General features: G+C 43.5%; 2 long non-coding RNA genes across 3 annotated transcripts; one reads left to right on the forward strand and one right to left on the reverse strand.

The window, feature by feature from the left end:
- Nucleotides 1-6,544: 6,544 nt before the first annotated feature.
- Nucleotides 6,545-8,246, forward strand: LOC311318562. 2 transcript variants are annotated; one of them, XR_014630805.1, is made up of 5 exons: nt 6,545-6,606; nt 6,711-6,838; nt 7,049-7,139; nt 7,795-7,864; nt 8,020-8,246. It is a non-coding gene; the product is annotated as an uncharacterized lncRNA (long non-coding RNA). The 2 variants fall into 2 exon arrangements; XR_014630806.1 differs by having other exon boundaries at nt 6,561-6,838.
- A 2,341-nt stretch (nt 8,247-10,587) lies between these two features.
- On the reverse strand, nt 10,588-12,782 carry LOC311318563. The gene is made up of 2 exons (XR_014630807.1): nt 12,505-12,782; nt 10,588-12,112 (listed from the first exon to the last, which is right to left on the reverse strand). It is a non-coding gene; the product is annotated as an uncharacterized lncRNA (long non-coding RNA).
- Nucleotides 12,783-14,595: the final 1,813 nt, after the last annotated feature.

Raw genomic sequence — 14,595 nt, forward strand, 5'->3', positions numbered from 1 at the left:
TGCTCTTAGTGACATGATTAGAAAGGATATGCGCTTGTGAGTTCTGGTGAGTAGTAGTTGAGGTCTGTCCTGGGTTCTCTCTTTTTCCCCTCTACGCTACATCTCAGGGTTCTGACATTCGCTTGCATGGCTTCTCCTATCACTGCTATGCCCATGACACCCAACTGGTCCTGTCACTGCTATGCCCATGACACCCAACTGGTCCTGTCAGCAGCTGTTCAGCCACCATTTACGATGTTACCTTTATGTCAAAAGCCTTAGGAAAAGTTATCAGCTCACAGCTGTAATGAATAACCACAACATACTGTCCTGGGTAAATTCCAGTCTGGTTTTGGTCAGAAGCAGAGACTGCTCTATTCAGAGAGAGAATGATATTATGATGTCCTTTGATGCTGGTGAATGTACTGTCCTGGTGCTGGTGCTGACCTGGTTCCAGCTTTTAACACTGAGAATCATCAGATCAGGGTGGGTTGACATCTCTAGCATCCTTCACTGGTTTCTCTCCTACTTCTCAGATAGGGATTTCTCTGTGACCGCTGGCCCTTTGAGTCCGCTGCCTGTTTTAGTCTTTTAGTTCTCTGAGTCCACGGCCTTATCCTGTGGTGTTCCCCAGGGCTCCGTTCTGGGTCCCTGCCTTATCCTGTGGTGTTCCCCAGGGCTCCGTTCTGGGTCCCTGCCTTATCCTGTGGTGTTCCCCAGGGCTCCGTTCTGGGTCACTGCCTTATCCTGTGGTGTGCCCCAGGGCTCCGTTCTGGGTCACTGCCTTATCCTGTGGTGTGCCCCAGGGCTCCGTTCTGGGTCCCTGCCTTATCCTGTGGTGTGCCCCAGGGCTCCGTTCTGGGTCCCTGCCTTATCCTGTGGTGTGCCCCAGGGCTCCGTTCTGGGTCCCTGCCTTATCCTGTGGTGTGCCCCAGGGCTCCGTTCTGGGTCCCTGCCTTATCCTGTGGTGTGCCCCAGGGCTCCGTTCTGGGTCCCATCATGTTTGCTCTTTACATGCTCCCACTAGCAAAGCTTATTGGAAAATATAAAAACATCAAGTACCACTACTATGATATTCAGTTGTATCTTTCTTTTAAACCTGGCAGGATTGACAAACTCAATGTTTTGCATGAGTGTCTGCAATTAATACTGTACTGTTTCCAAGGTTAGTGATTGTATGGGTCCCTAAACTCAAATGTGTGCAAGCCTAAGAAATCTTGGTGTTATCTTTGACCAGGCTATGCACTTCGGTAAACACAAAGTCCCTGTCACAAACATGTTTTTTCCATCTTAGAAACAATGCAAAACTGAGGTCCATCGTATCCCATTCAGAGCTAGAAATGATTATTCCCATTCAGAGATAGAAATGATTATTCCCATTCAGAGATAGAAATGATTATTCCCATTCAGAGAGAGAAATTAGTATTCCCATTCAGAGATAGAAATGATTATTCCCATTCAGAGATAGAAATGATTATTCCCATTCAGAGATAGAAATGATTATTCCCATTCAGAGAGAGAAATTAGTATTCCCATTCAGAGATAGAAATGATTATTCCCATTCAGAGATAGAAATAGATTATTGTTTCATCACAACTGAACTACTGTAACACTCTCTTCACCTGCCTCAGGAAGTCATCCCTGGACCCTGGCCAGAGCTTTGACTAGTTCATGTCATATCACCCCTATATTCATCACCTTACACTGCTCCTGTTCGCTTTAGGATGCAGTTCAAGGTCCTTGTGATCACATATAGAGCCCTCCATGGACAGGCCCCTACATATATTAGTGACCTACTCCACCCATGTGTACCTGCAGGTCACTGAGGTCGTCTGATCAGGGCCTATTGGTTGTCCCCCTCACTAGGGCCTAGTGACTCGGCTCAAGACAAAAGACGGGCGAGCCTTTGAATCTGTGGAACGTCCTCCCACAGGATTTAATAAAGGGTGGCCTCTGGAGACATTTTTAAAAGGCAGCTAAAACTCCATCTATTTAGACAAGCATTTGCCTAGCTGTGCGTGTCCTTATTTCTATGTTTATGCCCTGTCTCTAATTTTATTGTACTTTTATTATATATATCAATATTTCTGTCTCTGTAATTCTTTGTACTTTTATCTGATGTTTTCTGCCTGTTTTTAATGCTGTGAAGCGCTTTGTGACTGTGTGTCTGTGAGAGCTGTGACTGTGTCTGTGAGAGCTGTGACTGTGTCTGTGAGAGCTGTGACTGTGTCTGTGACTGTGACTGTGAGAGCTGTGACTGTGTGTCTGTGAGAGCTGTGACTGTGTGTCTGTGAGAGCTAATATACCTAATAAAATGTGCTTAGTGCTTACATACTTATTTAGTAGAACACTGACTTCCTACATTAAATTCAATTATTATAAGTCACTTTGGATAAAAGCATTTGCTAAATGACTGTAATGTAATGTATTATTAGTGGTCCTAGGGTAGTAGGAACAAGCAAAAATTAAAAACATTTTGAGCAAAAATGCTCAAAATCTGCATGTTGAAACTGGAGGAAATGAACAGCAGCTCTCAGGATCGCAAGGCCCTACAGAGAGTGGTACGGTCAGCTGAACGTACCCTGGGGGGCCACTCCCCCACCTTGAAGACATCTACTCCAGAAGATGCAAGACCAAGACCAGCAGGATCCTGAGAGACCCCAGCCTCCCAGGCTACGGACTGTTCTCTCTGCTACGGTCAGGGAAGAGATACCGCACACACAGGACGAGCACGGAGAGACTCAGGAAGAGCTTCTTTCTCCAGGCCATCCGGCTCCTGAAAGACTCTATCTAACGTATAGAACCTCTATACCCAGAGGATCAGGATAACTAGTGAACACAACCACGTACAACACAACACCCCCCAGTCCCAGGATTATTTATTATAGCTATAGCAGGTACATAACTCACCCATGCCCCCCCTCCCGGGTTATTTATTCATTCATTCATTCATTCATTCATATCCATATAGCACGTACATAATCCATTGTACATATTGTATATTAAGGGTGCGTATTGTGTAATTCGTGTTTATTTGTAAACATTCATACAATATTCATAATTTGTAAATTTGTAACTTGTAAATTTGGAATTGAGTATTAGTTTATCCGTATCAAGCATACATCTTGGAGTCGGTAGCAACATTTCACTGTGACTGTACACCATACTTTACATTACATTACATTACATTACAGTCATTTAGCAGACGCTTTTATCCAAAGCGACTAACAATAATTGCATTTAACGTAGGAAGAGCCAATGTACTACTATACTTGCCAGAACTCACAAGTGCATCTTCTTTCTAAAACAAACAAGTGACTAAGAGCATAATCTAGTGCTGAAGGCAAAGTGCAAGAATCACAATCTAAAGTACAGTGCAATATAATAAGTGCTTAGGTGGGAGGATTGTTGTAGTACTTCTTGAAGAGATGAGTTTTGAGCCTGCGACGAAAGATGGGCAGCGACTCTGCTGTCCTGACATCAGTGGGCAGCTCATTCCACCACTGCGGGGCCAGGACAGAGAAGAGCCGTGACCGTGTCGATCGACCGCAGGAGCCTCGGAGTGACGGGGCAACCAGTCGTCCTGAGGTAGCAGAGCGTAGTGGTCGGGAGGGGATGTAGGGTTTGACCATGGCCTGGAGGTAGGAGGGGGCTGTTCCTTTCATTGCCCTGTAGGTTAGCGCCAGAGTTTTAAACTGGATGCGAGCCGCTACAGGGAGCCAGTGTAGGGAACGGAGGAGGGAAGTTGTGTGGGAGAATTTGGGGTGGTTGAACACCAGGCGAGCGGAAGCTTTCTGGACAAGTTCCAGAGGTTTAATGGCTGACGCCGGGGCCCCCGCGAGGAGGGAGTTGCAGTAGTCCAGGCGGGAGATGACCAGGGCCTGGATGAGTACCTGCGCTGTTTCATTAGTGAGGAAAGGGCGAATCCTCCTGATGTTGTAGAGCATGAATCTGCAGGAACGTGTGACGGATGTGACATGTGAGGAAAATGACAGTTGGTCATCCAGGGTCACACCCAGATTCCTCGCAGTCCGAGTCGGGGTCACCACTGTGTCTTCAATGGTGATGGCCAGGTCCCGGTGCGGACAGCCCTTCCCCGGGAGGAACAGCAGCTCAGTCTTGTCCAGATTGAGCTTGAGGTGATGTGTCGTCATCCACTCCGAAATGTCAGCCAAGCACCCAGCTATGCGTGTCTCCACTTCTGTATCAGAAGGGGGAAATGACAGAACCAGTTGGGTGTCATCGGCATAGCAGTGATAGGAGAAGCCATGCGAGCGAATGACAGAGCCCAGAGATGTAGTGTAGAGGGAAAACAGGAGAGGACCCAGGACAGACCCTTGTGGAACCCCCGTAGTCAGACTACGCGGTTCCGACGTCGACCCTCTCCATGTCCCTGGTAGGAGCGGCCCGTCAGGTAGGATGCAAACAGGGAGTGTGCAGAGCCATCGATGCCTTTCTCCTCGAGGGTGGAGAGGAGGATCTGGTGGTCTACCTTATCAAATGCTGCTGACAGGTCTAGGAGTATCAGGACAGAGGAGAGAGAGTTCGCTCTAGCGGCATGGAGTGACTCTGTTACTGCAAGGAGGGCGGTCTCTGTCGAGTGGCCAGCCTTGAACCCGGATTGGTGGGGATCTAGGAGGTCGTTCTGGTGGAGGTACGAAGACAGTTGGTTAAAGATAGCACGTTCAAGTGTTTTGGATAGAAAGGATAGAAGGGAGACCGGTCTGTAGTTTTTGACATCAGAGGGGTCGAGAGATGGTTTCTTTAGGAGGGGGGTGACTCTGGCAGTCTTGAAAGCAGAGGGAAAACATCCTGAAACAAGAGATGCATTGATGAGGTGGGTTAGGAAGGGAAGGAGTTCCGGTGCAACAGACTGAAGGAGAGTCGAGGGAACAGGGTCTAGGGAGCACGTGGTGGGGCGGTTAGATGTTACAAGGTTGAGGGCCTCGTTGGGGGAGAGGGGAGAAAAGTGGGATAAGGTGGGGCGTGGAGAGGAGGGGGGGAGCAGGGAGTGGAGAGAGGGAGGGGATGGGGGGGTGAGTTTCGTGCATGGAGCGTTGACCGGGGGAGGGGGGAAAGAGGATCTGATATCGTTAACTTTCTTGTCAAAGAAGTTGGCGAAATCATCAGGGAGAAGGGAGGAGTTGGGAGTAGGAGGTGGGGGCTGGAGTAGTGAAGAGAAGGTTTCAATATCTTTACATACGTATGACAAATAAAGGAGTCTTGAATCTTGAATCACTCCTTCAGTTCATCTGACTCCTTCAGTTCATCACTCCTTCAGTTCATCTGACTCCTTCAGTTCATCTGACTCCTTCAGTTCATCTGACTCCTTCAGTTCATCACTCCTTCAGTTCATCTGACTACTTCAGTTCATCTGACTCCTTCAGTTCATCACTCCTTCAGTTCATCACTCCTTCAGTTCATCTGACTCCTTCAGTTCATCACTCCTTCAGTTCATCTGACTCCTTCAGTTCATCACTCCTTCAGTTCATCTGACTCCTTCAGTTCATCTGACTCCTTCAGTACTCTTTCATGAGGATTAATACTGCATGTAATAACTTGGCACTTTGGCGGCCCTTCTGGTCATGATGAAAACTGCAGTATACGAGCAGTACAGTGTACAAGCCAATACACTGAAGTATTTTAGCCACAAAGTATGCTTGATATTGGCCATTTTATATGATCGTAAATAACCTTATAACAGGCTTATAGGCTAGTGCTAAATTCCGAACCTGTCCTTTAACTATAAAAAAAAGTAATCTAATGCAGCTTTAATGCACTTATAGGCCTAGCAGGAGTTGTTTTAGGAGAGTAGTAGTAGCTGTAGTACTAGTATTAATTCATTCAACCTTTCAACAGGCAATTCATTCAACCTTTCAACTTTGACAGTATTACAGTTTATCTTCCAGGTTTTGTAGCAATGTTTAAGTTCTAGGTTACTGTACGCATGCTACCCAGAGGGTGTGAACAATATCTGAATCAGCGGAGCAAAGGGCCAGCCGACTGGGTTGTGGGAAGGGGTTATGGTAGTCCAGTTTGGACTTCCTTAATAGACTGAAATTGGTTTCCTTCGAAGCAGCTAGACCTAAGAGTTCATCCATCATCCAGCTTTTATCATCATTCAGCCACAACCTCTGTTGTTCAGCTGTTTGAGTCTGTAAGGTAAGGATTCAGTCAGAGGCATCAGCGTGGCTGACACAATCCGGGGACTTTTCGCTCGCACCTCGTATGTAAGCTTTGACGGGAGACTGAATGTTTGTGAGACATAGTGGTATAAGGTCAGGGTGCAATGTGGCAATTCGTTTTTTCATTAGAATTTCAAAACGGAAAAAGGTTTTTTGGCCCATAATTCTGTTTTTTCATTCCAAATGGAGAAATGAAAACCCACATCCCAGCAAGTACTTAAAACGGCCGTTTTTTCACTGTTGGTCAATTCATTTTCTTCATATTTTGTTTCGGGCCGTGAAACAGAAAAACGAACAGCTGATTCCTTATTTCATTCTGTCGTTCCAAGGTGTCAGGTAGGGAAAACGAAATCACGTGGTCTGTTAGTCACGTGGTCCAGTCCAGCATCACAGGAAGCGGGGTCATTTAAAAGTCCTTATTGGTCTGAAGCTAGCTAGCTAGGTAAGGTACATTAATCGAGATTAAATCAGTAGTCAATCGAATTATTGTTATTAAAAGTGGAGAGGGTGTATGATTTTTTTTCCCCGATTACCGTCTAAAACAAGCGAAAGGGCGCTGTGGGTGCAGCGTCTGAAGAGAGGAGAACGCAGTGGTGTTCTAGCTGCTGGACATGGCCAGGTCACTTATGGGAATCGTCTCCAGGACAGAGTTCGTGGGAAACATTTTGTGAAAAGTAAGTATTCGTTACTCTTGTTATTATTACAATATGAAGTCAATGTGGTCTGCTGTAGCTTTTCCTATTTCTAGAGCCAGAATGCTAGCTAACGTTAGCTAGACTGCTAACCTGTGAATTACATGAGTGTTTTGCATGTAACTGTATACAGAGAGGCCGATTGCTGATGCTCACCACCCAGTTTTGCCTTCTCTAACATTATTCCTTCAGGCTCAGATCTAAACCTCCTTGGCTCAGATGTGTACAGTGACTGGATAAAGAGAGGACCTGACATTGTGGAGTGATCACCAGGTCATACCCAGTAAGTCCATTTTATTTGTGGGCCTTGTTGAGTGTGACGGAGGACATGTAAATCATTTACATTTGAACTGCTATTACATACAGTATAGGCTAGGGCTAGCTGCTGCCCTGTCCTCTTCCTCGTGTCTGGCCATCTTGTACATCACGTCCTTCCAGTAGTTGGCGCAGGCGAGTGCGACTGGCCTTTGGTTCGGCCAGGTCATCTCCGGTACATTGTGGAGCATAGCTACATCTCATGATGTGTTCCATGGTTTGGGGTTCACCGCACACACAAGCATTTGAAGATGTGAATTTCCATTTCTCCATGGTGTCCTGCAGCATCCGCAGACGGTTCAGTGTTTTCCAGACAACCCGTGGTTGATTGTGGCCAGTAGCGAGACATGCATCTGGGATGATGCCTCCCTCTGTCTGGCTGCCCTGTCTGACATGACTTTTGTTTGCTGTATTCCTGGCCCTGATTCACTGTTCATCCTATGCTGTTGTTCTACATGAGACAGGAACTCGACTACAATAATCCTAAGGGGAACTCAACTTCAATAATCCTACCATGAATTTACAAGTCGGCACACTGTAGCTTTTTTGCCATTTATTAGCCACAACCAGTCTTTATTCATGAACTAGAGATTTGCAGTGACTAACATGATCTTGTCTTCTAGGATGCCACCGCTGATGATCAGTATAAACCACGTAGTGAGAGACAGGACACCGCACCCAGCACCGCTCAAGGTAAAAACAATAATGTTAGGGCTGTAATAGGACATAAGTGTAGACTCATTCTGTGTAGACTCTCGTTCTGTGTCTGGTGGACATTACTCCCTGCAGTCCCTGTAGAAAAATGACAGGTTGTGAACAATCTTTTCCTTTTCTTGTCTGGCCCACAGGTCCAGTGAATGTTCCAGTGCCATTTCCCCCAGAGTTGCTTGCCCTGGGCCTGTCTACCTCTCCCCGACTTGCCCCTTCCCCCTCTGCCTCTGCTCCAACCCGTCCTGCCCCGAGCAGGAGTTTAGCATGTTTGCTAATTGTGCTGTGTTAGCTAGTGACGAGTGGCTGTCTCTCTGCAGCACTGTAACTGTAACTGTTTGCATTTGACGTGTGAGTAAAGATCGACTTGACCTGACTTTGTCACACGTCTCCTTGTCATTCTACTCCCACACTATCACATTGTCTCCATTATGTCTTTCACAATGACAGAAATGCTATTGCCTATTTCTGAAGCAAGTACTTTACATTTTGAGTGGAAGTTCATTCAATAGCCCAATGATTAAAAGGTGCTATAGATTTGGTGACATGTTGGTGAATGACCGACTGTGTACCTGTTCACGCATGTGCTTAACATTTAGATATGTCTAGGTCCTTTAACAAGAGAGGTATATTGTTATGAGAAATGTATTTCCTCTTTTAGCAACTACACTTAAGAACAACAGTATTATACCGTGTAATCAGCAATGGGAGCAATTACAGAAAGACATTTGTTATAAACTTAAAACTCTGTTTTACTGGCACTGCATTACAGGTAGGTTATATCATCCTTGCCTCCGTAGGCAATAACCGCAACACTAACTGCTAGAAGCTGGATGAATCTTCTCAACACCTGTCCAAATTATCTATCAGAAACCTATCCAGGTGTGTATCCGGGGGGCTGGTAAGAGATGTATTGTTATATACGACCAAGGACCACATTCGAAATAAGTGTTCTTAATACTGGAATGGGCCATACTCTGGGCGATACTTGCATCTTTGATGTATGTATTCAGTTTTACCCAAAATAAAAATCAATCAATCATAAGCTGTGACTGCCATGGAGAGACAATGCTCAAGATCAAGTGCCCTTACAAATATAATTAATTCTCTCCAGCAGAGCTCCACAGAATAAAAGCCCCTATGTTCTGTCTAGGTAGGTAGCCAGGGTTTAAGGAAGACACACCAGGGCACACGTCACACCTGTGTTAAAATCACTACACTGGTTACCGGTCAGTTCTAGAATCGACTTCAAAATTCTTTTACTTGTCTATATATCTCTCCACGGCCGTGCACCTATATACATTTCAGACAAGCTGGTTAGGTACATCCCCAACTGACCACTTAGGTACTGAACTGCTAACAGTTCCAAAAGTCAGGACAAAAAGACAAGACATTGCCATATGACAAGTTACTCGTAGTTGTGGCCAACCCTCAACCCTGCCTATACCTGGGCCCTAGTACACAAACACATGCACACACACGCACTCACTCACACACACACACACACACACACACACACACACACACACACACACACACACACACACACACACGTACTATATCCACCATGTCTCTCCTATAAACTATTTAGCCCTTTTTGCTTTGTAAATTGTAATATATTGTAATATATTCCCCTGTATATTGTTCCTTAGCCAATTAAATGTTTTAATGTATTGTTCTGCAAATGTTCTCAGCCATTAGAAAACATGCTCCAGGAGCTTGCTCGATCGTCTCCTTGAGAGAGGTCAGGTAATCATTTTTACAGCTCAGCTTTCTGGCCCCCAGGTGATGACTGTTTTTTTTGCTTCCCTCTGGAATATGTCGGGGTGGGGGTGTCCCTATGCCCACCCCCCATGGCTTTCTGTGAAGTGCATTGCGTGGCCTCTGTGTATAAAATGTGCTATATCAATAAAGTTTGACTTGAATTGACACCAATGCTGGTTATTGGAACATACACACACAACACAATGATTGCCACTTTGTCATCTGGACTAAGCCTGGGATTTTGATCTTTAATGTCCCACAGGATGAGGAGTGCATCTCATACATTTTGAATGAGACTTAAAGGATTGTGTCTTATTTTACTGGTGATTTATTGTGGCAGTAAGTTGTTGACTAGTAAGTAGTTGAACTTCTTTCTTTTTTCCCAAAAGATGTGTGGAGGCCCATCACATACTTGCAATGTTGGCTTGGATTTCAGGTGGTGAAGAGGAAGGCGATGCAACGATATGCACATGTAACAGACCCACATTTCCTTGGACCATAATCTGTTCTAACAATACTTGCAACATGCAAACAAAACGGCCCTGTGATTTAAACCATGAAACAGCTCAATTAGCCTTCAGTGTCTCTGCTCTCCTTTATTGAATGATTTCCAAGAGTCAGCCAAGCCATGCTCACCAGTCACTTTTAAAGTTTTTAAAGAGTTCCTCGCAAATTGTTTTGAAAATATCACATTTGTCCTTGTTCTATTCCGTTCTTTCACACTACCTCAGAAGGCACATCTATAAGAGACCTTTGTGTCCGTATGTTCTAGAATGACTAACAGGCTGATGAAGGCCACAGACACATCACATAAATTAAAAAGCAAACACATTATTGGAGTATTATTTTTATTATTATTTATGAGTTGAGTATGAGAATTTTGTGGCTTCAAAAATATATAAACCATTGTCCAGGCAATCAGGGATTTTGCCGCACACCGGGTATAGAATGGCAAAAAAGGCGTTATTTTTATTTTACTGATAACATAAAATCCACAATGTGAGTTGTCTTGAAAGAATGGAAATCAAACATACAAAAATAATTAACTTGTTTAAAAATAAACAATATTAGCTTATTGGTCTCCAGGTGATGTCTTTGTCATTCAAAAACTGTTCCCTTACCCAGGCCTGACTCCTTCCTCCCACTAGGCCTAGCTATTTACATATCACCCTTGCCACAGTACAGACAAATGGTCACTAGGGTTACATCATATCGCATTAATCAAGAAAATCAATAATCAATAAATACATTCAATAAAGTAAACTCAAAACCATTTAATAATATTAATATGGCTCCTACAGCACATGTTCTAAGTGTGTTCTGCTTGACAAATACAACGGTTAAACATAATACATGGACATCAAACCCAAAAGGCCAACAGCCAGTAACTTGGCCTGCAACGAGCTATTATGTAGATTGTCATCATTATCATCCCACCACATGAAGAGACATTCATTTGCATCATCAGATCTGCATAACCGGTATTAATTTAATGAACTTAGGTTGAAAGTTGCTCAGGGAAGCACAAACAGTTAAAATATCACTCTGCAATGGTACAAGAGAAAGAGGAAGGGTGTGTTTAAGGATTGTAAATCTTTTCATTATTTCAGTCGCTCTTGCAACTTGTATACATAAAGCAAAAAGCTGACAAGCTCTCTGCACTGCATGTCCTGGTAGTTTCCCTCTGCCTGTGAGGAAGGAGGCATGACTAAAGTAGCACCATGTCTACGTAGCTAACTCCTGACTGATGATAGTCTCTCTGAAGTCTCTATTTGGTCACCTGGTTTAATGTGTGCACAAAAACCAGATTGTGAAATTATCACCTTGTCAGAGATTCTTCATCCCCACATTTTGATACATAAGAAACTGCCCCTTCGTGTGTAATACTTATTAAAGCTTTTAAAGTGTGGTGATGCTTGTAGTTCCTCCAGCTGTGCCCTCGCTCTTAGGTCAAATGGTTCTCTTGTGGTAAATCAAATCAAATTGTATAATGAAGCACATGTCCTACACAAAGGTAACACTATGCACATTACACCAAGAAACAAACATGTCAAGATACATTAATGTTCACATATGTCTGTTAGTGCCACACCAACTCACTTGATCAGACAATTGTTAACCTTAATAACGTCTTAGATCTTGCTGTCCTTCCGACATGCTAACTCAACGCAGAACGGCCCGTGCGATTGAAGCAAATATAACACACTTTAATAACTATTTACAACAATAACAAAGAGGCAGGTGACTGGGAGGAGGACGGTGGCACTAGTTCCAGTGTCCGAAAGCCCCTCTGTGATGGCTGGGTGGAGGGAGAGGGTGGCACTAGTCCCAGTGTCCGAAAGCCCCTCTGTGATGGCTGGGTGGAGGGAGAGGGTGGCACTAGTTCTAGTGTCCGAAAGCCCCTCTGTGATGGCTGGGTGGAGGGAGAGGATGGCGCGGGGGCATCTCCATTGGTATCACTTGTTCAAACTGTAAGATATTTAAGAAGAGATAGACATATTAAAATACTTTTGTTTACTGTACATTGTGTTCTTTCATTATGTGCTCCAACAATTACTGTACAATTTGCATGCACTTGTTACACGCGCGCACACACACACACACACACACACACACACACACACACACACACACACACACGAGGAAAGATGAACCAGATGCATTAAAGCCTCTTGGAAGGATCCAAAATGGTGGTTGATTGTATGCTCAAAAAGGGCTGTGATGTCCGGATAAGCCTCAGAGAAGCGCCTCTCGGCCTGATGGCGTTCCGTGACATAATGAAAGGGGTCTCGACCAAAAACTGATGGCTTGGTGAGACTGGAATGTCTATTGTAATAATAACAAGAGTAACGAATACTTACTTTTCACAAAATGTTTCCCACGAACTCTGTCCTGGAGACGATTCCCATAAGTGACCTGGCCATGTCCAGCAGCTAGAACACCACTGCGTTCTCCTCTCTTCAGACGCTGCACCCACAGCGCCCTTTCGCTTGTTTTAGACGGTAATCGGGGAAAAAAAATCATACACCCTCTCCACTTTTAATAACAATAATTCGATTGACTACTGATTTAATCTCGATTAATGTACCTTACCTAGCTAGCTAGCTTCAGACCAATAAGGACTTTTAAATGACCCCGCTTCCTGTGATGCTGGACTGGACCACGTGACTAACAGACCACGTGATTTCGTTTTCCCTACCTGACACCTTGGAACGACAGAATGAAATAAGGAATCAGCTGTTCGTTTTTCTGTTTCACGGCCCGAAACAAAATATGAAGAAAATGAATTGACCAACAGTGAAAAAACGGCCGTTTTAAGTACTTGCTGGGATGTGGGTTTTCATTTCTCCATTTGGAATGAAAAAACAGAATTATGGGCCAAAAAAACCTTTTTCCGTTTTGACATTCTAATGAAAAAACGAATTGCCACATTGCACCCTGACCGTATAAGAATATAGCCTGTCTGGTATGCTGTGACCCACAACTGTATTAAGATCAACAACAATGTTGTATAGATTTGGACTTGTTGTACATCCACTTTATCATTCTTGCTCTGTTAAACTTCTTAGAATCAAGAACAGGAAGTAGAGACCATTATTCTATAATAAGACCTGCAGCTGTGAGAGGATACAGTGCATGTGGTCTGATAAACAATAGACATTTACACCAAGCTCTGCTCACATAGATAAGTGCTGTTAACTGTAAGTAATATGACAATATGTGTTGAGTTCATGTGAAAATTATTCAAGTTTGAGATGACTATATAAGTATATATAGTAAATACTTGTTTTTTTATGTGTGTTGGGGAGGTGAAATGCTGTATACCGTGAAATACCGTAAACCATACCGTGTAACTAGATACCGTACTGTACCGTAATGCAAAAATCCATACCGTCTCATCCCTGACTTCACTTCTACAAGTTCATGGGAAATATGAATAGTCATGTGCAGCTCATCAGCCAGACTAAGGACACTGAATGGGGAAGTGGTGCGCCACAAAACAGACAGACAAACAAAACAGTTTCTATGCTCCAAAAATACATTTTGGACATTCTGACTGAATTTGTAGGCGTTATCGTTGCTGTACACTTTTGTGTGGTTGTCACACTCATTTTCTTGTGTGGTTTCTGTAGACCAGAGCATCGATGGATCGTTTACGAGAACTCTTCTGGCTGTGGATCATCATTGGAATGATTTTAGTTTCCTTAGTAATTGGTCTCATCTTCGTCCTCATCAATAAGTGTATCTCCAAGAAAGGTACGTTGTGTAGGCCTTGTATCTCAAAACCAACGTAGAATGATTGTACATACTAGTAAATGAATAGGTTTCTATACTAGTAAATTAAGGTTTCTATACTAGTAAATGAATAGGTTTCTATACTAGTAAATAAAGGTTTATTGGATTTAACACCATGGGACATTTTCTGAAAGACTGTAACAAGGTGTTATTGTTCTATTAATGGTTTAACATCCGTTGTCCTGAACATGTTCTTCTCCTCTTTACAGCTGAGCACTATAAAACCAACTCCCATCAGAAAAGGCCTGAATACTACTCCCAGTAAGTCCTTGGATATATTCACATTTCAAACTACCAAGATTTAATTTTGTACTGATCTACAATTGTGTACAGTGAATTTGCTTTCCTTTAATACCACAGGGGTATCAATATAAATGCAATCAAGTTATAACACTGATATGACATTGATAGGAGCCTCCACCAAGTATTGAGTGTCTAAATGAACATACTGAACATACTGTACAATCATGAAGATTCAAACAAAAAAGGCTTGAAATATTTCACTTTGTGTAATGGATCTAGAATACATGAAAATTGTGAAACATAGGCTCTTTTAATTCTGTTTTCCACATCCGTTTCCTCATCCATCATTCCAGTTCAGTTTTTACAATATATTTGTGCTGTTATCTTTTTTATATTTAGCAGTTCAAAGCCAG

The sequence above is a fragment of the Borostomias antarcticus genome, assembly GCF_949987555.1.
Source record: "Borostomias antarcticus genome assembly, chromosome: 15".
Classification (NCBI taxonomy): Eukaryota; Metazoa; Chordata; class Actinopteri; order Stomiiformes; family Stomiidae; genus Borostomias; species Borostomias antarcticus.